This window comes from Vombatus ursinus, unplaced genomic scaffold, assembly GCF_900497805.2.
Source record: "Vombatus ursinus unplaced genomic scaffold, bare-nosed wombat genome assembly UNPS02014945.1, whole genome shotgun sequence".
Taxonomy (NCBI): domain Eukaryota; kingdom Metazoa; phylum Chordata; class Mammalia; order Diprotodontia; family Vombatidae; genus Vombatus; species Vombatus ursinus.
The window spans coordinates 23,280,464-23,306,942 of NW_020954723.1; the positions used below are offsets into that span (position 1 = coordinate 23,280,464).

General features: G+C 42.1%; 1 non-coding gene across 1 annotated transcript; it reads left to right on the plus strand.

Annotated features, from left to right (window-relative positions):
• Positions 1 to 22,714: 22,714 nt before the first annotated feature.
• On the plus strand, positions 22,715 to 22,838 carry LOC114030214. The gene has a single exon (XR_003567568.1). It is a non-coding gene; the product is annotated as a U6atac minor spliceosomal RNA (small nuclear RNA).
• The last annotated feature ends 3,641 nt before the right edge of the window (positions 22,839 to 26,479 follow it).

Genomic DNA, 26,479 nt, shown 5'->3' on the forward strand with positions numbered 1-26,479 from the left:
TATTATATATATATGTAATACACACACTTATATATATACATATCAACTCTTTTTGTGTATCGAATAACTGGAAACAAAGTGGGGCTCGTTGATTGAGAAATGGCTGGACGTATCGTAGTGAATGAATGTGATGGAATCTTATTGTACCATAAGAAAAAAAAAGAGGAATTCAGAGAAAAATAGGAATACTTAAATAAACTGAGGCAAAATGAAGTAAGCAGAACCAAAGAACAATAGATAAAATGATTATAAAAATGTAAATGAGTACACAAAAGACAGTTCAATACTAAACACTTCAATCAGTCTTGGTTCTTGGTAACAAATGATGAAACTCATTTCCCTCCTTGTGGTAATGAACTGGGGGACTAAGGGGACAGAATGTTGCATATGTTATTAGTTATGGACCCTTTGTAGGCCAGTTTTGCTTAACTTTTGTTGTTGTTGTTACAAGAGAGGATTCAATGGGGGAGAGAGAATGTGAGGAAATAATGTGATAAAACAAAAGGCATCAATAATTTTCTTTTTAAAAAAAGAACAAATATTGGACTGACAGGAGACCTGGGTTCTGATTTGGGCTATGTGACGTTAAGCAGGTCATTTCACTTCTCTTGTAACAGTTTTCCCATTTGCAAAATGAATGTATTAAATTAGCTGACCTCTTTGGTTCCTTCTGGTGCTGATATTCTATGATTCCATGAAAACCTCTTTCAGCCTGTGAAGTTAGTTTGTTGGATTCTGAACATAGTAATTTACTAAATGGTGCACCAGTGAGTTAATGATGAAAGGGTTAAACCACACTGTTGGGAAATAACTGGAGCTGGGAAAGCCTTTAGAAGGCTTTCCTGGCCATATCTACATATGAATGGCCTGGAATGTGGCCAGTCTGGTAGGAGAGACAATAACCTTGACTCCTCGGCTTAGCTTTATCTTTGGACCTCCTTCACCACCTTCCCTTCATAATTCATCTACATGGGAGAACAGAAGGGGCTAGGAGTTAAAAAAAAAAAATTAGAGGACCCCAAAGCTTTTTGGTAGTTATTGGACTAGTTGGATAATGGCCAGGTATAGTCTAGCCTTCTAAGATTAAAATCAGGAAGCACCATCATAAATCAGAGATCCAAAACTCTGTAACAGGAAGTTTAGTTCAAAAAAAATGATAGACCTGAGCCTGAGGTCACTAGCTACAATAGAAATGTCTCTCTTTTTTGTTCAAAAGAACTTGGCACCTAGGGCTGAGAATCGACTTTTGGAGAAGAAAGACATCAGTAGCCTAGACTCTGAAAAGAACAAGACCCATTACTCTCTAAAGGAAAAAAAAGCAGAGAAGGTTTTTCCCCCAGGGAACGATTTTGCCCATGGCTATGGCAACAGATGTTAATTTTTTTTTAAGCCTCTGGATTTTGAATTAAAAGAGTATTGTATTGCCCACCCTCCTCATAAAGAAGAAATCACATAATGGGGAGGGAGGGTACAACCATTTTTTAGGCCTCTTCTGTGAACCAGTGCTAAGTGCTCTTTTTGTCCTCATGACAAACCTGGGAGGCAGGTGATAGCCAAACATTTAAGATGAAGCCAAAAGCCTGGAGCACTGAGAAACTTCAAAGCCATATACCCAGTGATGCCCCAACTGGGGCATCTGGTAGAGACAGTGTGTTCAGTGGAGCAGCATTTGGTGGAGACCTACTGGAAGCAGGGTACAGAGTAATAACATCATTAGAAAATAGCAGCAGCCATGACACATCAATGGCGTCACTTGCCCCTCAACGCATGTGCCTAGGCCACTCTATTTGTGTGCTCCTCTAAATGTATGTCATGGACACTGTGTCTCTATATGTATGCCTCCATATGTATGTATCCACTCTTCCCAGAGGTAGTATGCCTATTTGTGAGAGAACATGACCCTGATTTATGGGGGGAAAAAAAGGTATTATTGCTACTTTTCTTACCATGTCATTTCATGAAATGTGTTTGTTCTAAACTAATTGTGTCCTCTGACTGATTATTGAAGATAAAGACATTGGTTGGGGCACATGAGCCATTGTTTTAGTGGACCTTGAAACTCAGGTTACTAGCCCTCTCGGGCAGACTCACTCTCTAAAATAAGGGAAGGAGGTTGCTCCTTGATGCAATGTTTAGGATGATCTGGCTCAACATTAAAGGTAAAAATAATAATGGTTCAGATCTTTCTTGCAGAGATTTTATGAGAAGGTATCAGTGAAGCCTCATTGTATTCAACTCAATTTAACAAAGATAGGGGGCCTTGATAGTAAACAATCAAATGGAGTCGCAGCCCCAGAGAAGTACAGGATACATGATCTTGAGAGAGCTTTCTAAACTGCTTTAAGAATTAAAAAAAAAAAAGGCTCTAGTCTCCACAACGCTCCAGTGGGGAGAATTGATGTGAGATTTACTTGCTCCCCAACAGATCTGGTATCTGGGATCTTCCCTATCCTTATTTTGCTCTAGCTAGACACCTTCCCAAAGACACAAAACCAATGAGGGGAGAGATAATCCAGGGCCAAGCTACTCAGAGTCAGCCCTGAAAAAAAAAAATTCCTTAGGGCTGTTGACCTCAAAACTCGTGGAAGTGACATGCAGACACAGCCTTTTAGGGATCAATAGGCAGGGGGGAAATCCATTCCCCCAACTCTCCCTCTGCAGCAATTTTCTCACTACAGCTCTGCAGGGTCATGTTAAAGGAACAAACATGATTGGTCTTTAGCAAGTAGGAGATCAAGAACTGATAGGATATGTCAGATTGGCCCTTTTTAGAGCACAAGTGTTAGGGACTTCCTCAACTCAAAAGTTCCCAGACCTTCCTGGATAGTAATTCCTCCCATCTTGGTCCATTTGACTGGACGTCAATAAATCAGGTGGCAAGGCTAGAGGATCAAAGTTTAACTACCATCAGCTCATGAACAATTGCCAGGTGTAGGATAGTGTGCTGGGAGATATATATATATATATATATATATATGGTTTTATACAGTCTTAGTCTGACTTGTTACACTGGAAAAGGAGTCTATCAGGAAAGGCTGTTCAAGCACTCCCTTATTTGGGAGGTTGTATAAAAGGGACAGGATGTCAGATGATTTAGGGGAGAATGGGTTAACCTTGGGTTGAAACTTGTTAATTCTGGAGTCTCAGGAGTTGCCAAAGATCAAGTCTGTACCAGAAGGGATGTTTTCTCTATAGTTAATCTTATCAGAATACCCTAGTGGGACATGAGATCTCTAAAAATAGTGAAGGTCTCTTTCAAGATTGGTAAGTTTTATCCCGTCCTTGCCAGCCTGAGTCTCTATTTACACAACCCTGTAGCTTTTTTTCTTTCATTTCTATGGTTCTTTTTCTGGGGAGGAGATGTTTTCTCAACATGAAGTCTCTTTCTTCCACAGAGCACTCCTAGTCATCACTGCTCCTGATCCAGGTTGAATAGTCATGAAATTCATGCCAAGCCCCTTAATCTGTTTAACATCCACAAGTGACCTCAGCACTGGATTCCATCTCCCTTCCTTACCACTACCACATGGCACACTTATTGTCTATTGATTGTTCCATACATAGAGTATACAGCACAGCACCAAACAGATGCTTAAATAGGGTACTCAATGCTTTATCGATAAAGACAACACCTAAAGGCAAGCTATGGCATATTGAGTAGGAAAACCCCTGATGTCCATTGAGAAAACCTGAGTCCAAAGCCTGGCTTTGACATCCACAAACTGTGTGGCCCCATACCAATCACTTAACCAGACTCTGTTCACCTGTAAGATAGGAATAATAATACTTACTTTACCTACCCCAGAGTTGTTCTGAGGAAAGGCCTTTATATACCTTAATGTGTCATAGAAATGTAAGTTATTATCCTATATTATAAGGCTAGAGCAGAAGTGGATACAAAGACAGGGCTTACAGTCCACCAAGGGATCCTATAGGCATGTTTTTCCACCTTCTTATGCCCCTGAGGGGTTTCTTCACCTGGCAGGTTGCCACCATTACCATCTGTTTCCACTATGCTTAATTTGCTAGAGTTCCCAGAGGAGAGAAGATAGGAGGGGCACATAGCTACTTCCCTCCTAGACTTCAGTGTTTACTCATACCATCCCCTTTCCTTCATGCTCCTTTGTTAAGGCTGCATGGAAACTAAAAAAGGTTGAGGATCCTTGCTTTAAATATTCAGTTGGGCATCAGTGCTCTTCTGCCAAAACATTGCTTTTAGGGGCAGCCAGTGCATTCTCCAGCTACGGACAGACTTGGGGCTGCACTTGGGAAATGAGACGGGGCCAAGAAAGGTCCTTCTGCTCTTGCAAAAGTACTTTTTACTGGCACACTAAGAGTGAAATGAAAAATCAAGCCCATTACTTTAGTTAAAGTAATTTTGCCTGTTAAGCCTTAGTAATAATCTGTTGTCTATATTTGTAATGTAAATAATCATGAAAGCAAATATTCAAAAAGAAGTTAACTTTGCTTAAAATAAGCATCAATTCTTTTAGGTAAATAACAATAACACCTCAACTATTGGGAACATTGCCAAGAACAAAGGGGAAAACCAAAAGGCCTCTTTATCCTTACTTTACGAACAATTCTAATAAACTTGGTTATCTAATTTCCAAGGCCAAATCAGATTTAAAATAGCAAAATAGATAGGGAGATGGAGGCAACTACAGGACCAGATAGTAATAATAGTGAGAAGTAACTCCAGACAATGATGGAGGAGACAGAAAAAACTATAAAAAGCAGGCAGAGAAGTCATAAAGCACAGCAGTCCGGGTCCACAAAAAGCCCTACACGATTCAAAAGGCCCTAAAGGCTTCAATGTATTAAAACCCAATAAAATAAGTTACACGAGGATTACCTAAGTCATCAAGAAAAAGTTTTATTCAGTTAGCTTTTAAAGTGCAGGGAATATGTAATATACTTTAGAAAGAGTTCAATTTTAAGTGATTAAAAGAACAGAAATGTTGATATTCAAAGAGGTAAACTCATTTATCCAATTATCCAGAATGGTGTTTTCCCTGAGGTTTCCAGGTAGTCAAAGTTTTACTGTACATGGTTTTCATTCAAAAGGATTGACTGTAAAGATTCTGAATTAGGTTGGACTCCCATTTTCTTTCCCTTATTATTTTTTGTTTTTAAAGAAAGCAGTCTTACATTAGAAACTTAAAACTGAAACCAGTCTTCAAATAAATTTTTCCCCAAGTTTGAAACATATTCTTTCCTGTGTTAATGAGACTGGGTCACGTCCCTAACCCATTCCTTGGGGATCTTGGGCCCCTGAGGACGACCTCCTCACAGCTCTGATTTGCCCTGAAAATCTGTGGGCTGTTTCAGTTTTCTCCTTAAATGAGCAGAGCATGATTCCCCAAGATCCCAGAGGTGTCTTGAGAGATGTGGCTGCACAGATGAAGGTGTAATATCTAACGTGTTAATAAATTCATGATGTAGTCTAATGAGGTGAGGTTACAGGGATGTTGCCAATAAAAACATCCAAAGTCTATGCATTACTTTCTTTAAAAAAAAAAAAAAAAAAAGAGGGGCTTTCATTCTATTCCCACCCACATGCTTATATGCACAGGGACCAATCCTTCACCTAGTTAGCACTTTCCTTCCATCTGCCCAAAAACCCAGACTTCAGGTTATTTTCCCCTCTTCATGACCTCAAAATCCTTGCATTCTGGTCTGAGCCTTGCTATTCCCCTCACTAGTCCACTGGTTTCCATTTCTGACTAAATTCCATTTCTCAGTTCCTTTGAATACTCTCTCTCCTTTCCCAAATTCCACCAACTTGACCCCTAGCATTTCAAGCCCTGATAGTTTCCTAAAGTCTAATTCTTCTAGTCCTAAGGTCCTTCTTCATTCTAACTTTTATGATAGCATGCCATGCTTGGAATCAAGAAGATCTAGCTTGTAGTACCTAGATAGATAGATAGATATAGATATAGACATACATATAGCTATAGATATAGACATAGATATAGATATAACTAGTACCTGAGTCAGGTACTAGTTATATCATCTCGGAAGTCATTTAAACTCATTTAATTTGTTGTTGTGTAGACAACACAACTGGTTCAATTTTATTGCATTTTCCCCTTTAAACCAATGACTGTGGTGGCAGGTAGCAGCGACTGGATTAACACTAGAAGAACCGAGAACATCAACTGATGCATTTTTTTTTTTAGCCAACCGGGGTTAAGTGACTTGCCCAGGGTCACACAGCTAGTAAGTGTCAAGTGTTTGGTCTGAGGCCGCATTTGAACTCAGGTCCTCCTGACTTCAGGGATGGTGCTCTATCCACTGCGCCACCTAGCTGCCGCCTGATGCATTTTTTAAACTTGGAAATAAAAATATTCTTCCTACTATCTCTATTTTCTTTATGGATTAAAAAGAAATGCATTGTACCGATTGATGCAGCTTGATCCATTGAGTTATTTTTAAACTCTGGTCCTTCCAATATTTTAATAATATAGGTGAAGGTTGTTGTTTGTCCTTTGTTTTCAAAGAGGACCAATGACATCAGGAGGGTGATGTCTTGACTTGCAAGTGAACTGTATTTAAGTGAGGCAGAGCTGTGCAAAGTCACCAGCCTCACTCTCTCCTCCAGAGTCATTGGAGTCCAGTGGTAAGACACAGGTCAGAATGACCGGCGATGGCCCCGAAGTGCCACTGCCGCATTAAAGGAGGCCCAGCTTTTGGTGGGGTGAAGGTGTTGGGGCAGAGTAAGACACCCTTTCCAATTTGGCTTGGGCACCTGGAGAATTTTAATGTATATCTTTGGTTGGCAGTGAAAGTGTGGAGGAATCCCAGTTAGGAGACCATTTACCGCTCAATCCCTAACTGGGGCTGTTTCCTTACTCACTTTCAGACAACCTGTGGATTTGTCATGGCTGCTGTTTCTACATTTGTGGAAAGATGGGTCACTGTCCTGCATAATGGTGACACCTCAACCCTGCAGCATAGAACAAGAGTTGGCAACCTTTTAGAAAGTAAGGGTCAAGTTGCTAGACCCTGTTTTTCTGCCAAAGGTGAGGAAGAGAAGGGAAGGGAAAGGAAAAAGATACACATGAATGAGAGTATTGAAAGCTAAAGCCAACAGTCAAACAACCTTTTGCTCAAAAATCTCTCCCCTTCAGGGGTTAGGTAGTAGATCACCCATGGCTGATCTAGAATCCCTGAAGCTTTCATGCTGGTTCTGCAATGAGTCTCTCGCTGCGGTCTTGTTGTTTGTCCAAGAGGACCATAATATCAGAAAGATGATGCCATGACTTGCAAGTGAATTGGATTTAAGTGAGAAAGAACTATGCAAGGCCACCAACATCACTATCTCCTCTGGAGCCATCTGACTCCGGTGGCAAGACATAGATCAGGACAACTGGAGATGGCCCCATTGCTGTGGTGTAGAAATAGCTTAGTGGGTAATAGCTGGTAAGAGCTAACGCACTTCCATGAGACACCTGACTTGCTGCCAGGGTAGACCTTGGGGATGACAAAAATCTACCTTATTTGCACTTCAATAGAGATGGTGATGAAATAAGGTTACGCCTGAACAAAGTTGGCAAGTCTGTAAGCCGGTCACTCATATTCCACTGAGTGTTTGCTTGCCCAGGGTCACAGTAAGTAAGAATCTACAGCTAGATTCTAACTCAAGTTTTCCTGACCAGGGGCTATGTGGTATAATAGAAAGACCATTAGACTTGGAGTTGGAAGAAACTGGGTTCAAATCTTGCTCCTTATACTCCTTAGCTATGTAATGATAGGCAATTTGCTTACTTTTTTAAGCCTCAACTTCCTTATTTGTATATAGGGACACTGCAAGCTTTTCCACCCACCATTCACCTCTCAGCTGAGTGTTTGAAAATCCAGACTTTGCTACCATGCCTCAGTTGCCTTTCTAGGCTGGAACATCCTTCTACCTTTCCAGCCCTGTTCTCTCATTGGCCAGTTCATTCCAGGACCTCCATTTTGAGGATGGACCTAAGCCATCCATGTTTCATTTCCCATCCAGCTGTGTTTCTCACTCTCCAGACTGCCACCACGCCCCTCTGTGGGTACTTTCTCTCCTTCCTATATCTCTTCCCATTTCCAGCTCCTTTTCATGTTTTGTCTTCCCCATTAGAAGGTTAGAGGAAGCTAGGTGGCGCAGTGGATAGAACGCTAGACATGAAGTCAGGGAAACTTGAGTTAAAATCTAGCTGTAGATACTTACTTGTTGTGACCCTGGGCAAGTCACTTAACTTTTGTCTGCCTCAGCTTCCTTGACTATAGTGCCTCAGGATTGTTGTGAGGATCAAATAGGATAACATTTGTAAAGTGCTTTGCACAGTGCTTGGCACATAGTAGGTGCTTATTAAATGCTTGTTTCCTTTCTTCCTTGAGGGCAAGGCTATCTTTCTTTTTGCTTGTATTTGTATTGTCAGCTTATCATAGTCCTGGATATATGGTAATTACTTAATAAATACTTATTACCTTCCTTCCTGCCAAAATATAGCGCCAAAGGTAGGGGATTTTGCTACTTACAGATTTATATAATAAAAGCAATAATTCTGGATAGAGAACAATGACCTTGCTTCCTTTGCTTGCCTTTATTCTGGCTCATATTCATTTCCATGCCAAGACAGATAAGAGCTTTGGAATTTCTAACCCTAAGTCAGATAGTTGTCTAGGACAAAGGCTCCTGGTCTAAGACACTAGACCAGAAAGAAAAGATGTAGTTTTAGCTTGGGGACTCTCTTCCTGGTATGGTAACATGACTAAAGAATTTTCAGCCTGCCTTTGTAAGAGACTGAGAAAAGCAATGCCTAGCAGAGACTATGTACCCAGCAGTCACTATAAGACCAGTGTACCCACCAGAATTCCTATGGTAGGTAGGAAGCAAACTCAATGAGAGCATCATGATGATACCACTTGAAGACATAAGTGATCCTTCAGCATTAAAGATGTGAGCTGACCCTCCATAGGTGTGTCTGAGTCACACAAATTCCCTATGTGTGTCCCCCCATGTGGGATTCCTATGAATGCCTACTTTTCCCAATGATAGTCTATATATTTGTGGGAGGGTGCACCCCAGTTTTATGAGAATAGGGGAAGTGTAGATGTCCTTTTGCTTCTTACTATGCTATTTTATTAAATTCCTTTGCTTTAAACTAATTGTGTCTTCTGGCTAATTAGAAAAATGCAATATGCAAAATGCAAAACCTACATGGGTGTATGCTTATGAACTATGATTCTTAGTAGATGAATGAATTCATACATTAAATGTTTTATACTCTAAAGGTATCTGTATTTTAAAAGAGGAAGACCAGGATGAGAAGGTAGTGCTCAACATAATGGATCACTAATGGTGGAGGCCTCACTGAACCTAACATAGCTATTCTAGGGGACCCACATGTGAAAGAGCAGTGCTACCTGTAAAATAGGGATAATAATACTTATAGTGTCTACCTCACAGTATTACAGAGAGCTTCAAACGGAACAACTTGTTGCAAACCTCAAAGCAGTATTTAAACATCCAACATTTAATTACATCTTTAATAAGGCTCAAAATTGTGGTCTGTCTAGTTAGCTTTAACTGTTTGACCAGTCCAATTGAATTGCTGCCTGATCAATCTAGTCAATCTATACCTAATCCATGATAAGCCATTACCTCTTAAAGTGGTGTAGCCTGAAGGCATATGACTCCGGACCCCAAAAATGACCCAACCAGAAATTATTTGGTTGCATGTTGAAGAGGAAGATATGAGACCTGAGTTCTGGAAACTATCTTAAGGCTTACAGCTGCCATATTACCTGTAAAGGATAAGTAGGTATGCATCTGAAAGGCCCATGTGATAAATCCATAAAATTCAAGAGATGGAGTCACCTAGAGCTTGACCCAACACCCTGATATAGGGCCATCGATCTATTTCAGATCAAGTAGGGGAAAGAGCTCAAAAAGAAGGGCTGGTAGGCACCCAGAACAAATGTTGGTCGTTCCATAGCTTTGCCTACAGATAACCCAGTCCAAGGATTAAAGGTGCCCATACAGGAGTGCTGGGCATCACCTGCCCCCTGCTCACCAGCTCAGCTAGATCTTCAGTGGGAAAGTTAGCTACATAACCCAAACGTGCTTTCTCTAAGAAACACCTAGGCCCTCTTCTATTCAAAGTGTTCTCCTAGTTACACTAATTTCCAAAATGATTCAGTTCCCTGATATCATGTAAATAAGATCTTAGAATACAGGGCGATTAACCAAAGGTCACCAGAGGTTCTCACTCTAGCCCCCTGCTTTTGCACAAGCTAGCCCCCTACCCAGGGAATGCTCTTACTTCTCATCTCTGCCTCTTGGAATTCCTAGTTCCCTTCAAGGCTCAGCTCATTGCTACCTCCTGGATGAGGCACTTTCTGATGCCTGCAGGTGTTAGTCCCTCCCCCAAATTACTATTTTATTTATTTTGAATATTTTTGTTTTTACTTACATGTTGCTATCAGTCATCTCTTCCACCCACCCAATAAAATTCCCCTTTCTTTGAGTACAAGGACTTTTTGGGTTTTTTGTCTTTGGATCCTCAGTGCCTAGCACATAGTAGGCATTTAATAAACACTCATTGAATTGAACTGAATATGCTTGACAGCTTGGACTGATTTTTTTTGTCTCCATTCTTTATGGAAGGATAGGAGGACAAAAAAAAAAAAAAGATTATCTGTAAGAGCATAGCCAGCTTGATATTTAGGAAGAGAAGGCAATCTTCTCTACAGGGTGTAATTTGAGGAATATCAGGAAAGCCTCACTCCACTGCCTGCCAGCAATGCCTTCAATTTCACCATTAGTGATTCATTCTTTTGTATTGAAGATTACCTTCAACTAAGTTACAAAAGCTGCTATGTGAATGCATGTATCAAATGCTTTCCTCCTTCATGATGGTGGAGAGGGGGACTGAGCACCAAGAAAATCCTAAGGTCCTAGAGGGAGGGGAAAATGAGCCCAAAAAGGAGAGTTGGAAGGCACCAAAAGCAAATGTTGGCCATACCATGGCTTTGCCTAGAGCTGATCTAGTCCATGAGTTAAAGGTACCAGAGAAAGTGCGGCCTACAACTCTTTTTAGCATTGTGGCTGTACATTAGTGATGCTTTATTTTAAAAGGGCCATGGAGAAATTTATTGATACAAGCCGGAAGTTGGGTTGGCCACATTAGGAGCATAGCTTCTCCTTCTACACCAGGTTCCACTTTCCACAAAAGGACCTTTGTCTGCCTCCAAACCAGCTAATCCAGGATGTGACCGCTAGAAGGAATTCAACCTTTAATAGGCTGTATGGTCTACTAAAAAATGCATTGGCTCTAAGCTTGTCATTTTTCACAGCTCCCTAACTGTCTTTGAGTGGAACAAGGCCAAGATGTCTGTGGCAACCGTACAACCTTCCAGAGGGTTGAAATTCAGAAGAGGCACTCTTCTGGCCAGCCTTTCTCTTTGGGGCCCTTTAGTCAAGGTCCTGGAGATGAATTTAGACCTCCTAGAGAATGTGAATCAGCATCCAATTCCCAGGGAGACCAACTTTCCATTCTCTGGGGTTTGGCCATAGGCACTGCTCCAGGGAGTAGGGTCAGAAGGAAAAAGCAGCCCCAGGCATGAATCAAGCCTGGGAGAAAATGTGAAAGGAGGGTGACCTGGGGTTCCAAGAGCCGCTCCCCAGGAAGCACCAGCTCCTTCCTCAGTACCGGAGGATCACACATCAAAACCTGGATGGCTTTCTTTCCATTTTCCCCTTTCCTCCAACCTGCTCCAGAATGAGGGATGGGTAAGCAGAGTGGTCAGTGCCCAAGCATGTTGGCTGTTACTTGGCAAGTCACCCTGACAGGGCTGTCAGGCATTTGCTTATGGCAGTGATTCTCAGACTCCTTCTATTGCTGAAACCCTCAATTTTCATTAAACCTTCCCAATACCTGCTATTTAACATAAAAAGAAAGAAATACTGGAGTTTGCCATGAATGTGCACATAAGAAATAAAACAATTTTTCTTCTCCAAGGGTGAACAAGAAGTTGTACAGTGTAGCTTGACTAGAAATCAATTTGGTGTTTCTGGAATATTTTAATAAGATGATATAATTATTTACCATGTGTTTCCTGTGTCCCCCTGACAATATCCCAAATTGTACCCTTGCTGACATATCCCAAATTGGGAATCCTTGGCCTAGGGGATGGCTATGAGTAAAGTTGACCCCGAGAAACATTGCAAAGTACTCTTCCTGTGGCCCTCTCTCCACTACTTTCAGTGTCTCCCATCTACTTTGTGCCAAATTCTATTTCCCAGGTACCCAGTCAGAGCTCTAAGGCAAGGTATTTGGTCCTTTTCAATGGGGCAAGAAATTGAGAGGGCATCAACATCACCATTTTGGGAAATATTATATTAATTCCATTCTATACCCCTTTCATAGTGGCAATAATGGCAATTCCTCTTGAGGCACTTGTTCTCCCTTCAATGTTGTTCAAGGAGCACTGGAACTTCTGGTGTGAGGGCTTGCCAAGCCCTTTTCAGAACTGCTCATCCACCTTTGCTGTCTACCTGGCATTCAACTCTCACCTGTGGCTCCAAGAAACTCTACCATGCCCAGCAACCACACTCCAGTAAAACCATCTCAGCAGATGGGCTAAACCAGGGTGAGGGTAACTGATGGGCCTCAAACCTATCAGTGAGTTGGGGTGTATCTACCCCAAGTATGTGAAGACTTCTCCCAATGGAATGGGCAGATAAGGGCAGTTTGTTCCAATGGCCGTGAAAGAGACTGAAGCAGGCACTTTGGTGTGCTTAGAGCTTGGTCAAACATAGAAGACACCAAGGTCATCCACTGCATCCTGGGCCATCACCAGTTCTCTTGACTTTTGTCTTGTCATTGGACTTTGATGACTCTGGAAGAAAAAGTAAGGCTGATGACTTTGTGCAACTCTGCCTCACTTAAATCCAATTTACATGTAAGTCAAGACATCACCAGGTGATGTCATTGGTCCTCTTTGAAAACAAAGGACAAACAAAAACAGAAATTTCACAGGGTCCTAGGGTTGCACACCAGGTGAACCTACCTATGCCCATCCCAACCACTTGCCCCAGGAAAAGAAATTGCTAATTATCATTCTGTACCAGTGCCTTCCATGGCAATAGCATTCTACCTACATCTTTCCCCAACCCCTCATGCTCTCCCTTCCCTTACATTCTTCTAAACCCTTCAAACAGCCTACTCATGGCTAGCTAGCAACATTGGAAAGGAGCCAAGAAATGAATTCATGCTAAAATGTTAATGGCTAACAAATAACACTTAATGTGTTGTCATTCCTAGCTTGCATGAAATTATTTGATATATGTAAAGTGCTTTGTAAATCTTAAAACACTGTGCAAATGTTAGCTATCATTATTTATTATTATTATCATTATTATTTGCATTTTCATGAAACCAATACCTTAACCCAAAGTAATAAATCTGTTAAAAAAAAAAAACTAGTTGGAAGGTAGGAGATGAGAGGAAAGGCTATTTCTCAACTTATATCAGGGAAGTAACTGCTCTACCCTCACCGATGGGTGAAGCCAACCTGACTGTGGGATAAATGGAGCTCTCTGCATTCTAAAAAGTCAGAGAGAGGGAGAGCAGCCTGCCCATATGGAAATCCTGCCAAGTGACCTGGCATCATAAACATAGTCCTGGCCTGTGGGCTGGAAATCATTCAATTTTGTGGCTGTCTCAGGTACTCAGGCTTATTGAATTAACAATCTGCCTCATAGGCCTCAAACAAGGTAATTGTTAGCCCAGTGGGGAAAGCAATGAAGCTTATTTCTGGAAGTGGGGAGGGAGTAGGAATGGTTTTTCAGCCAGACCAATACAATAGCATTTCTACCCACACCAAGGATCTGTCCAGCCAGTGGGACCCAGTAGCAGGGAAGTAGCCAGCATCACTAGCATTGATCTCTCATCCAGCCTCTATAATATGAAGATGCAGAGCAATAGCAAAGAAGTGATTGAGAGTCAATTGGGATGAGCAGTGATTGGGATCCTTAAGGACACTTTCCCCTGAGACCAACTTCTTGTGTACTGCTCTAAGTCCTTCCTCTAGGAATGGAAGCTAGCAGGGCACGTCCTCTCTGTGTTCCCTTGATAGGCCTGGCATATCTTCAGCCACGTTTGAAGGTTATTGGTGAACCTGGAACATCTAACACCAATAAGGAAATGGCCACTAATGAACCAGGTGCCACAGGTTCCATCTTGCTGGGCATATGAGTCAACCTTTCTGAGGTCATTTCCTCTTCCTTTGTATGGCTGTGGGTCAAGAGATCCTGTCAAGTAATTTGTTCTATTTCTTCTATGCTCTTACTGGAGCTGCTTCAACCAGAAATTATCATCACTCCTACTCTTTAAAAATTATTATTTATTTTTAACATTCTTTTTTTAAAATTTTAGTTCCAAATTCTCTCCCTTCCTCCAACCCCTCCCTCGCCCACTGAGAAGACAAGTAATATGATATCAATTATACAATCATTACTACTACATTACTACTAGTATTCATTGACACTGAGCTAGTACTTTAAAAACAAGCTCAATGGCTCAAGAGTGCTGGGTCTGGAGTTAGGAAGACTTGAGTTCAAACTCAGCCTCAGACATGTACTAGCCATGTGATCCTGGGCTAGTCACTTAATCTCTGTTTGCCTTGATCCACTAGAGAAGTAAATGGCAAACCAATTCAGTATCTTTGCCAAGAAAACCCTATGGAGGGTATGATCTATGGGATCACAGAGTCAGGCAGGACTAAAAAATGATTGAATAACAACGGCACTTTAAGGTTTGAATGGTATTCTATATACATTATCTCATTTAAACAATTGGGACAAACACAACCTTTATTTGAATAAACAGCCAATAAAATGCCAATGTGAAAGGCACTAGAATGAAATAAAAACTCGGAACAAAGAAAGCTTAGATCATATAACATAAATGTTTTTTGAATGTTGAATATCACCTTATCAGTGACCTAGACTGGGCAATTAAGCCTAAAAAGTTTGGGGGGCAGTCACTGAGAGCCCTGATTATAATCTTCTCTATAGGAGATAAAGTACACATATGAGTGCCCTCATCTTGGACTGATATTTAGCATTTAGCCTAAACCAATCACTTGGAGAAAAACTAGTGTGGGCTAATCTCATTTTAGATAGGACAATGGATGGAGTGCCAGACCTGGAGTCAGAAAGATGTGAATTCAAATATGACTTCAGATGCTTTGTAGTTATGTGACCCTGGGCAAGTCAATTAACCTTTATTTGCCTCCTTAGTTTCCCTATCTGTAAAATGGGAATAATAATAGCAACTATCCCTCAGGGTTGTTTTGAGATTAAAGTGAGGTAGTATTTATTAAGGGTTTTGCAAACTTTTGTTTTGTTTTTTTTAGGCAATTGGGCTTAAGTGACTTGCCCAGAGTCACACAGCTAGTAAATGTCCAGTGTTTGGTCTGAGGCCGGATTTGAACTCAGGTCCTCTTGACTTCAGGGCCAGTGCTCTATTCACTGTGCCACTTAGCTGCCCTGGCTTTGCAAACTTTAAGGCACTATACAAATGCTAGCTATCATTATTATCATTGTTTTGTTGTCCTGTCAAGCATATTTCTTTTGTTGTTCAGTTGTGCCCAACTCTTTGTGACCCCATTTGGGATTTTCTTGGCAAGGATACTGGAGTAGATTTGTCTGTTCTTTCTCCAGCTCATTTTGTAGATGAGGAAATTGAAGCAAACAGTTAAGTGACTTGCCCAGGGTCACTCAGCTTGTCAGTGTCTGAGGCCAGATTTGACCTCAGGAAGATGAGTCTTCCTGACTTCAGGCCCAGCACTATGACCATTAAGCCACTTAGTTACCCCCAGCATAATTCTACCTAGTTAGACTATACACATTCTGAGTATAGTTGCAAATACCACTCAAGCATCCCTGGCATAAAGAAAGGAAGGAATCATGAAAGCAGGGATCCCTTCACCATGGGTGATCAGTTTAATCTGCAGTTAGTAAGCATTAAGAGGCCTCTCTCTAAATTCTGGGATGCCAAGTGAAACTTAGAACCTTTCAACACAGTGCTCTCAAAGACTGTCAAGGAGCTGGTAAAATGATGGGCACCTTTTCCACTTTTGAAGTATTAACAAAAATCATAGAAAAGAACACTTGTAGATCCTCTAATTTTACCCCTCCCTGAGCATAAATAGCTTCTTGAATATCCATGACCAGTAGTCATCTAACTTCTGGTTGATGATTTCCCAGAGAAAGAGAACTCACTATTTCCATACCAGAAGCTTGTCAGTGTAGTCAGATGACCCTACCCCACTTAGTTCGCAGACACATTGTGTCAATCAACTCCTTCAGGTATTCACTTTTTCCTAAACTCTACCCCCTTCCCCATTAGCCCTGCCAACCATGCCATGTGAACCATCAAACGCACACTGTGAGGTAGAAGTAATGAATCTTGGACACATTGGGAAGTATGGGATGTCCCAAAGGTCACAGTGCCATTTAAGATTATTAAAGCTACAATAATTTTAATCTGTGATAGCTTAAAACTACATTAAGTCTTTGGGGGTACCCTGTATAGCCTCTAGGAATAAGGGGTTAACAGCCTCACCTCACCTTGTCATGTTCATACCACACCTGGAGTATGATGTTCAGGTAAGGGTACCATAGATTAAGAAGGACATTGACAAACCCGAAGTATCCAGAGGAGGGCAACCAGATGGTTGAAAGGCTTTGAGTACATGTCATTTCAAAATCAGAAGAAAGAACTGGGAATGTTGACCCCATAGAGAAGTTTCAAGGAGACCATGACAGTTGTATACAGGTATTTGAAGACTTATCCCATGGAAGAGAGATTAGCTCTAGAAAGGAGAAGCAGGCGTAAGAGTTACAAGCTTCAAAGCAACCGATTTAGGTTTGATGTCAGGAAAAACTTCCTAATGATCAGAGCATTCAAAAGTGGAACGGGGCTACCTAGAGAAGAAGTGGGTTCCTCCCCCTCAACTGGAGGTCTTAAAACAGAGAATATGTGACCACTTGTTGGGTTTGCTATAACAAGCATTGCCTCCAGGTATGGGTTGGATTAAATTGGTCCTGACATCCCTTCCAACTTGAAATTCTTTGATTTTTCTGTAAAACGTTCATTGGTTGCCTTTATGTGTCCAATGCTGTGTTAAATAAGGAAGCAAAATCACCTTGATCTGTGGATCTGTGTGGTGGAGGATGAGGAGAAGAGAGGGAAGTGGGGAAAGGGGGATGGGGGAGGAGGCAGAGAGACGTGCCATGTGAGCATAGGGGCCTGAGTTAGGGCCATCGGTGTATTACACATTACAAGTCTGAGCCAGCTATTAGTGATGCTGTCACCCTAGTGTACATTTCATTTTTGAATTAGAAACCCAGCTCCTGCAAATTATCTCATTTGCACGCACACATTTTTCATGCGAATTTAAACATTCCAACCTCACAGACATTGAACATAAACATTAAACAGGCCACAGCGTTTTAATTAGGTTCAACCAGGTTCAGCATGTTCCACTACTTAACATTTGTATAAAAGCAATTCAACTTAGATCATATCCTCAGCCCCAGTCCAATTCGGCTCTGTGCATGCTTTAATTTCCTATGAGTGTTTAAGGTTAGAGAAAAATTTTCATCTGGGCAGATGTTGAATGTCGATGGTGATTATTCCTTAAGCTCCTGGTCATTTGGGGTACCACAACAGTCAGCTAGACCAGTTAAGGTCGTGGATAGGAAATGATAGGGAAACCTGGCAGAAACTAAGAACAATTATTCCATTAACCAGAATAAGAATAAGCCTTCATAAGATTATAGATTTAGATATTGAAGGGATGTCGTCAAGTTCAACCCTTCCATTTTAGAGAAGCAAAAACCACTTTTGTAGTTAAATGGCTTGCCCAAGGTCATGAGAGTAGCAAGGAGTAAAGCTGGAATCCAAACCCAAGTCTTCTGAATTCCAAATCCAGAACTGATTTCTTTGTCACTTTACGTTCTTGAAATGACTCTCAGTTTCATTTTTTTATTTCATCCTCACAACATTCTTGTCAAGTGGATAAAGCAGATATTCACATCGCCATTTGGCAGTAGAGGTGATTGAAAGCCAGGGAAAGTAAACTACTTCTCCAAGATGATATAGCAAGGAGCTAGAACTCAGGTCTTTCAGACTTCCAACCTAGAGTTCCCAAGCTCAAGATTGCATCTCTTGCTTCCAGGCCTTTATAGATATGGTACCCTGTGTTTGGAATTCACCCACACCCATGTGCCCGCGTGCGTGCACACACACACACACACACACACACACACACCTCACAGAATTCCTGGCTTCCTTTGAGTCACAATTCAGATTTCACTTGAGACCTTTCCTGATCTTTTTGTTGTTTTTTTTCAGTCATTTTTCAGTCATGTCTGACTCTTCATGACCCCATTTGGGGTTTTCTTGGCCAAGATACTGGAGTGGTTTGCCATTTCCTTCTCATTTTACAGATGAGGAAACTGAGGCAAACAGGGTTAAGTGACTTGCCCAAGGTCACACATCTAGTAAATATCTGAGGTTTGGATTTGAACTGAGGGAGATGAGTCTTCCTGACTCTCGACCTGGTACTCTTTCCTCTGTGCCACCTAGCTGTCCCATTCTTAATCCATCCTTCCCACTAGTTATTGTCACTTTCATCTTCCTGAGTTCAAATCTGGCCACAGACACTTACTAGCTATGTGACTCTGAGCAAGTCACTTAACCCTGTTTGCCTCAATTCCACATCTGTAAAATGAGGTAGAGAAGGAAATGGCAAACCACTCCTGTATCTTTGCCAAGAAAACCCCAAATAAGGTCACAGAAAGTCAGACATGACTGAAACAGCTGAACAACAGAAAGGGCAGCTTAGGTGGTGCAGTGGATAGAGTCCTGGGCCTAGAGTTCACGATCCAGCCTCAGGACAAATTTACTAGCTGTTATAATCCTGGACAAGTCACTTAACCTCTGTCTGCATCAGTCTCATCAAGAGATAGATAATAATAGCACTTACCTTGCAGGGTTGTTATGAGAATAAGAGGACGTAATATTTATAAAGTGATTAGCACAGTGCCTGGCACACAGTAGGTGCTATATACATGCTAATTCCCTTTCCCTTTATTCTGTTCCTCTTCATTTATATTTGCTTTTATTTCTTTAAGTTTGTTTATATAACTTTAATCTATTTCAGTATTTATATATACTTTTTATTTATTTCCATGTATCCATTTGTAAACTGCTTGAACACAGAGCACATTTCATTTTTGTTTCTATATTCTGAGCACCTGACACAGTGCCTCCTTGCACTTAGTAGGGGCTTAATAAATTTTTATTGAATGTGATTAGATTGGACTGAATTGAAAGATTCCTGAAGTCAGAAGATATTTGTTTGAAGCCAAGTTCTGCTATTGACTACTAATGGTAATAATAGCTAACTCTTATATCGTGCTTATGCCAGGCACTGTGTTAAGCCCTTTACAATTATTATCTCATTTTATCTTCACAACAAACCTGTGAGGTAGGTTCTATTTTTCATCCTCATTTTACAGATGAGGAAACTGAGGCAAACAGAAGTTAAGTGACTCGCCCAGGGTCACCCAGCTGACTAGATTTGAACTCAGGTCTTCTTGACTCCAGGAGCAGCACTCTATCCACTGCACCGCCTAGATGCCTGTTCGATCTTTGACTTGCCATAGGACATTTTTGGGCTGCTGCTTCTTCACCTGTAAGATAAGAGAGAGAAGTGAACTTTATGGTTTCTAAGGTAATTTCTAGTTCTGAATCTATGATCCTACAGTAAACTGACTCTCCTGTATTTTTTGGTCTTCCTGGGCACATGGATATGTATAAGCTGATGGAAGCAGTGATTGTGGCTAGGGAAATGCCTACAGAATATACTTTCAATTATGGATGGCTTCCCTAGAGAGCGGCAGTCCTTGTTTACTCCCCAATCAAAGGCCTCATTTGGCATGATACAACATTAGGCTCCATACAAAATTACATAGACACCAGTCTTGCCCTCCAACAGCTTGTAGTCTAAAAGGGACAACATAAACAAGCATAACTAATACAAAGGATCTTAGATTAGGACTGGAAGGGAGTTTAGAGATCATCTAGTCTGACTCCCTTATTTTATAAATGAGGAAACTGAGGCCCAGAGAGATTAATCAACTTGCCTAAGGTCCCAAAGGAGGAGTAATTGGAACTTGAACCCAGGTTCTCCAACCCCCAATCCAGCGTTCTTTCCACTGAAGCCTCAGCAGAACAGAAACGTCGGACCAACAAATGAATGGATAGTGAAGTAATATGAAAATACCATGGAGTAGTGAAGAGCATTGGACTTGAAGACCAAAGACCTGTATTCATGTCTGGACCTGCAATTTATTGTTTACCAGCATGAGAAAATAACTTCAGACAAATCACTTAGCCTCCCTGAGCCTGGGCTTCTTACCCAGTGAAATGGGGCTGATAACAGTTATATTACCAACCTTAGGGGGTGTTTGTGAAGAAGTACTGTGGCACAGCCCTCTTGGGAATGGGTGATGTAGGGATTCTCCACCCCCACCCCCACATCAGTCCAAGCACAGATATCTTCTGCCCACCCCAGATCAGCTGTAAGGTTTTTCTTAATTGGCTGCTAAGATGGATCTCAGTGGCTATACTGCAAGGGTGATCCCCTTCGGACCTCTTCTTTCTGCTGGCTTTGAAATTCAAATATGGCTTTCTGAGCCTTAGAGGATTCAGTGGAGGAATGTGAGTTCATGGCCTCCTAGGTAAACTTATGTTTGGGATAGGACCACCTTCTATTGACAGCAAAAGTCTTCCAGTGACGTTTCATTACAGAAATCCATTGAAAACTAAGTTTCTAAACAAATGAAGTTGAAGATCACCCAAAGGTCAATGGAAAGGCACATAGTGAGTGCAATCAGACCCTGGTATGTTACTAGTGAGGAATTGCACAGAGGAAATAGTGTGAAGATGTCATCAGAGAAGCAGTGGTCTAGTGGCAAGAGCACGTTCAAATCCTACATCTTTCACCTCTATGACCTCAGGCAAATTGCCTTCTCTGGGCCTCAGTTTCCTCATCTGTTAAATGAGGGGTTTAGGTGACATCTAAATCCCTTCAAGATCAAAATCTATGATCCTATAAAATGTAGGACCAGAAGAAAATAAAATGTCAGGCCAGTCACATGGTGAGAGAGGGAGATAACCATGGACAGGTCACATCCTCCAATGGTATCCATGAAATATCAAAAGAAGTAGGTAGACCAGCTGTGGTCAATTGTTATATGGCTAATCTGAAAAAATCTGAAAATGAACATCACCAAATGACAATGGAACAGCCTATGATAAGGATGAGTAGTCTACAACACAATACCAACAGAGAATTTTAAAGGAGGAATAAAGCTAAGCATGCCATCAAAAAACATACAAGCAAAAAAAGACGAGTTGGTCACATGGTGAAATTGAAGGCTAAGCAATGAATAGCCTGTGTGTCCATTAGCATCCTCACTTTGCTAAGAGAAAGCAAAGAAGGCTCCCAAGAAGTTTGAGTGGCCTATATGAACTTATGGGGCTGACATGGATGGGTTCTAATTTGCATCATTGAAAGGGGTACTCATATTAATGATATCATAAATCTATTAAAAGGACTTAAGTTACATAAGTGTAAATTTTTAAGATTCCAAAAGGCCAAAACAGTAGGTTCTCTAGAGCCATGGACCATGCCCTAGCCTTCCATCATACACTCAAGTAAGGTGAGTCAATTCACTAGATTTGCTAAGTGGAATTCCCAAGCTCACCCAGCAAGGCAATGGCACCAGTTAGGACCTTTGTCTCTTGACCTCCAGTTTAGTACTCCTTCCATTAAGCCACACAGCTACTGGACTCACAAAATCTCAGAGTTGGAAGGGCCTTCAGAGGTGATCTCATCTCTGCTATGAGTGGTTACTCAGCCTCTGCTTAAATAATAATAGTATTGTTGTTGTCCAGTCATGTCCTACTCTTTGCGGCCCCATTTGGGGTTTTCTTGGCAAATATACTGAAGTGGTTTGCCATTTCCTTGTCCAACTCATTTTACAGATGAGGAAACTGAGGCAAACAGGGTTAAATGACTTGCCCAGAGTCAACACAGCTAGTAAGTGTTTGAGGCTGAATTTGAACCCAGGTCTTTCTGACTCCAGGCCTTGCACTCTTATCTACTGTACCACCGAGCTGCCATTTATATAGTGGTTAAAGAAGGGGGAGAAGAAATGGCAAATCACTCCATTATTTTTGCCAAGAAAACCTCCTATGGGGTTATGGAGAGTTAGATAGAACTGAAATGAATCAACAACACCAACAACAATATGCCAAGCACTTTACAGTTATCTCATTTGACCCTCATGACAACCCTGGTAAGTAGGTGTCATTATTATCCCCATTTTACGTATGAAGAAACTGAGGCAACCAGAAGTTAAGTGACTTGCCCAGGGACACACAGTGTCTGGGGCCAGATTAGAACTCAGGTCTTCCTGACTCCAGGCCTAGTTCTCCTACCCTCTGTACTACCTAAATGCCTTAAAGTCCCCTTACTAATTCTTGTCCCTTACAAAGAACACAGGGAAGGATGGAGGAAGTAAGTAGCTTAAAGACTGAACTACCTTTCTTTTCATATGAGTGTGGATTTTCTCTACTGGGTACTGATTGTATTATATGAGAGGAGAGGTTAACAGCTTCCTTTGATGAGAATGGAAGAAGTCCTAATAAACTTTGTCACACAGAGATGGTTAAGGTATTGGCACCTATTCTGTGCTATCTAGTTGGTTTTTTGGTTTGTTTTCTTTCTTTATAAGCTGCTATGGGATCGTGGATAGAGAACTGGTCTCCAAGTCAAGAAGACCAGGAATAATTAAGTCCTACTTTTGTGACCCTAGGCAAGTCACTTAATTTCTTGAGACTCTAAGGCCATAGGTTGCAGGGAAAGTGCTAGCCTGCATTTAAAAAGAAAAAAAAGGAATTTCTTCATCCCACAGTCTCTTCTGGGAATCATAAGTCCAGGCCCTTGGCCCCATTAGCTGACTAGGGAAATCTAGAACCCAAACAAAAACTTTTTCCCCCATAATCATAGTCCTGATTCAAGGGTTTATGCCACACTGACTAGCTAATAATCAAATAAAAAAAAATGAACAGAAGCCTGTCTTTGTCCTATAATCAGTTTTTACACATTGCATATTTTCTTCTTATCTCCCCCGGGGCCAGGGCACCACTTGGCCCCTTACCTTACTCAGCCTTGGATGTGGTCATTCAGTCATCTTCAGAGGGTGTTCCTGGGTACCTGCCATACTCAAGCAATCAACCACCTTCTGAAATAAGATCTATATAGAATCCCTATGAAGTAGATAATATTGGCTATTTTATTTTATCACATGGGATAACTGAGGAATAGGGTAGGTCAGTGGCAGTACCCAACCAGGGCCCAAAAGTCAGTGATGGAATTAGGTAGAGACTTCTGGATTTTTATTTTTCCAGTGCCCTAAGGCTTACTCTCCCAGTTGGCTCATCCCTAACCTGGACCACCATTTCATGAGGGGGTCTCAGTCATGCTCACTTCACTCTCTGCTCAACTCATTTATGGACTTCACCTCCCTAGCAACAGCCTCACCTTCTCTCTTGTACAGCTTTGTACCCTCTCCAACCCCCTTCCCTTTTCCAGTGCCTTTTTATGTTTTGTCTTCTTTCATTAGAATAAGCTCCTTGAGGGTTGGAATTTTCTTGTTAGTTTTTAATTGGTTCCCCAGCCTCACACAGAATAAATGTTTAATAAGTATTCTCTCTCTTTCTCTCTCTCTCTCTCTCTCTCTCTCTCTCTCTCTCTCTCTCTCTCTCTCTCTCTCTCTCCTCTTCTCTCTCCCTTTCTGTCTCTCTCTCCCCTCCTCTCTCTCTGTTTCTCCTTACTCTGTCTTTCTCTGTGAGTGTGTCTCTTTGTCTCTCTCTGTCTCTCTATCTCTCCCTTCTCTCTGTCTCTCTCTCCTCCCTCTCTTCTTCTCTCTCCTCCTTGTCTCTCTCTCTCTTCCCTCTTCTCTCTCTGTCTCTCCTCTCTCTGTCTTTCTCCATGAATGTGTCTCTTTGTCTCTCTCTGTCTCTCCATCTCTCCCTTCTCTCTCTGTCTCTCTCTCCCCCCTCTCTTCTCCTCTCTTCCCCCTTCTCTCTCTGTCTCTGTCTCTGTCTGTCTCTCTGTCTCTCTCTATCTCTGTCTCTGTGTCTCTGTCTCTGTCTCTGTCTCTCTGTCTCTCTCTGTCTCTGCCTCTCTGTCTCTCTCTCTGTCTCTCTGTCTCTCTGTCTCTCTCTCTCTCTCCATCTATCTATCCATCTACCTAGCCACCATGATACTCTGTGCCTCACCAGTTCCGTCTCCCATGGTTCACAGGAGAGGGTGGGTGGTTTAAAGAAAGTTAATCGTTGAGTTGAATGCACCCTCAGGCACCTCAAGAGTTAATTTGCTTGGTACCCAGCCATCACCACCCAAGACCTCGAAAACGACTCCACAGGCAGTACTCTTCTGTTGCTACTGTTTTTGAGGAGTCCAGAGACAGATGAGGGAAAGGTGAGAGGGAAGCCCTGCCCTCCCACCTCCCCACTTGATGACCTTGCCCCTCCCAGTGAGTAGCAGGGAAGGTGGGTATTCTCCAGGCTGGACAGTGCAGCTACTGTAACACCTCAGCAGTGAGGGAGGTGAACCAGGAGCTAGGGGTGAGCGTCCCCGTTCAACAACTTTCCATTTGTTTACCAAAAAAATATTGTTCCATCATAAAAATTCCCAAAATAGTTCCCTCTCTGGCCAGACTGACTGGCGGGCGCCCAGCTCCAGAGCCCAGCCTTGTTGGAGACTCGATCTTGGGGAGGTGGGATTAAAAGAGAGCTCGGAGGTGGGAGCTGGCAGCGAAGCATTGCCCCTAAATGAGAGGCGCCCCTCCTGGGACCTCCCGTGGGGTAGGAGCTGGGAAGACAAGACGCGCAGGGACTAGTCCAGCGCAGAATTACCAACACTCAGAGACTTCATTTTCCACGGATGCCCAGCCAGCCTGCTACGGGAGGGCGTGGGCAAAAGCAAACCCAGGTTTATTTTTAGCCTACCGAGGGTTCTACTTGGCCTGAGGGCCTTTTTAATGGTTGGATTCGAAACAAAGGCACCCTCTCCCACCACCCCCACGAGTCCATAAATATTCCCCTGCAGTATCTCTGTCTGGGGGATCCAGATCGACACCATTGCAGGGTGTTCCAGCCAGTCCTCCCCACCCATCTATCTAATGCATTTGAAGAGTCAGGGCTTCCCCCAGATCAGGGACAAGGGGAGCTCCTCTCAGCTCCAACAAAGGCACATATGCTACAAGGCATCCCAGGCCGTATTAGCTCTAGAGCCAGAGGACCTAGGTGCAAATCTCACTTCTAACGTTTACTATCTGTGCGACTTTGGGCAAGCCACTTAATCTCCCTGGGCCTCAGTTTCCTCATCTGTAAAATAAGCATTGTTGTACTCAGAGGTCTCTAAGTCTATGATTCTATGAACTTTTCACCAGGCAAGAGGTTGAGCAATGCACCCCTTGGGTTGACCCTGCCCCAGAGGACGTCATTGGAAGGACACTGTGCTGCTTTGTATCACAAACCCAAGATTTCTCCATTCCTCTGAGGGACTCAGACGTATCATTATTTCTTGCCTGGCTGTATTATTTTGGGACTTTTCTGACTGACGTCCTCACTGTGTTCCCACGTGGGGTACCTCCTTACCTCACTCCCAGCCTTTTTGGCTCCCGAATCCTGGAGAAAACAAGACCCTGTTTAGCTTTTCTCTATACGTTACTTCTGGGCAGCTAAGTGGCACAATGGATAGAGTGCTGGGCCTGAGGTCAAGAAGACTCCTCTTCCTGGGTTCAAATCTGGCCTCAGACACTTACTCACTGTGTTAACCTCAGCAAGTCACTAAACCCTGTTTGCCTCAGTTTCCTCATCGGTAAAATGAGAAGGAAATGGCAAACCACTTCAATACCGGGGTCATTAAGAGTCGTATATGACTGAACAACAGCATCTCTTATTAAACAGTAAGCTCCTTAAGGATAGGAACCATCTTTCTTTTTTCATATTCATATTCCCAGCACTTAGCACATGCCTGGCACACATTAGGTGCTAAATAAATGTTTATTGACTATTGACTCAAGAAAGCAATTTTAATTATGTGTGTATGTCTGATTGGGAAGGAGGAATAGGTTTCACATCTATACCTGTAGGGGTGATAGGTGTAGATGGCTTGACTTCATAATGATTCAACAAAATGGCTCATTAGCACTCAACTAATTCATACCTACCCCACCCCCAACTCTCATCATGGCCCAAAGGAAGACCAGGCTCAAGACCAAGTCAGCAGCACTATTCCTTACTGAGGCTGTCATGGAACTAAGAAAGCACTGTGTCATAAG